This window comes from Solanum tuberosum, unplaced genomic scaffold (genome assembly GCF_000226075.1).
Source record: "Solanum tuberosum cultivar DM 1-3 516 R44 unplaced genomic scaffold, SolTub_3.0 scf00901, whole genome shotgun sequence".
Lineage (NCBI taxonomy): Eukaryota > Viridiplantae > Streptophyta > Magnoliopsida > Solanales > Solanaceae > Solanum > Solanum tuberosum.
The window spans coordinates 40,717-42,412 of NW_006239887.1; positions in this window are offsets into that span (position 1 = coordinate 40,717).

A 1,696-nucleotide genomic window follows, 5' to 3' on the forward strand; every position below is an offset into this window, starting at 1 on the left:
ATCTAGAAGAAACTGAATAGCTTACCTGGTTCAATTCAACTCAACCTGACTGACTTCTTTCAATATAAGGCAATTTAAAACAAGTGCGATATAAAGAAAGACTGTTTAAAACATGTTATAAACTCTGTGTGTATGCAAAGATACAATAAGCCTGAGATGTATATAGAAATACAAATGAACTGATGCATATACAATACCATAATTACTGTGTATGAAAATACAATAACTGTTGTGGGAGTTTCTCTAACCGACAACCATCACATAGAGCTATAGTGATGATACAACGATCGACCTCACGCTGCCAGAGCATCCAATTCCCGGCCAAAGGTATAGGACCTGAACTGCCTAATGGATCCACTAGTCTGATTTGAAAAGGATTCATCTAAAAGTATGATCCTTTTCTACCCATGGTGGCTAACATGGTTCTATGGGGGCTGTTGGGTTCGTTGAACGCTCCCCCAACTCGGTGCTCGATACTACTCCCAAAAATGTACTGGCTCTTATGCTTTAAAAATATTTTCTTCCTACTGATTTGAGATAATTACTCAAAAACTAGCCCGAAGGCTCCTTCGGAAAATCTCAGTTTCCTCTCTTTCTTTATGAAAACTAGCCCTAAGGCTCTTTTGGAAATCTCAGTTTCCGATCTTGTTTAAATGTAAAAACATTTCCTTAAAACTTCTTTGGGAATACATAGTTCCCTAATAACTTTGAGAAATGGACTCAACTTTAAACTCTTGACTCTTTACTCTTTACTTGACTTGCAACTTGAGCCTTAGAATGAAGTGAAAACGATCAATAAAGACTCTTGGAAAGCTCTAGAGACTTGCTTGGACTTACTTCTTAACCTAGCTTGACTTGACTCTAACTTCACCTTGACTTGATCCTAACTCGCCTTTGAATTGGATTATGAATTCAAGGGTAACAACCTCATGTTTATGGATGATTTCGGGAGGTTTAAATGTACCTTAGAGTGTTGGAAACAACTATGAAACATAGGTTTAATATCTAGGAACATGTATGAAAAAGTAGGGGAGGAATGGGAAGACTTGGCGCTCTGAGAGGCGTGGAGCGCCAGACCAAAAACTTCAGAGGGAGCCTGCTGGCGTACTGAGTGGCGCGCCGCCCCAAGGGGGAAAGTTCAGAGCCCCTCTTGGGGCGTGCTGGCAGGCGCGACGCCCCACCCCTTTTTCCCCGAAAACTCGACTTTCCTCTCTTGTTTCTCCAACTCTAAACCTTCCAAAGTTCCAACACCAAACACTTAGAACCATAAACCCCTCAACATACCATGGATTACAACTCAAAATACAACCGAAAACAAGTCCCAAATCAACAAGAATTTCAACAACACAATCAACAACATTACCAACACAACCCAACAACTTCAACAACATAACCCATCTTTTCTCAATAAATAAAAGGGGCTTGATGTGTGGGGGAAAGGATAAACCCACACTATGAACTCACATACCTAGTAGGGATCACCCCCGATGATTTCCACGATGATCTTTGACGGAAACTCCTTGATCCCCTCTTCTCCTTCTCTTCTTTCTCTCTTCTTCTCTTCTTCACTCAAGAACCCTAACTCTTACTCTTTTAAAATGGAACAAAAATGATCCAAAATCAGCCTAACACAACAATATAACCCCAAAAGAAATTGCTAGGGAAAAGACCAAAATGCCCTTAAAATTTCCGGACG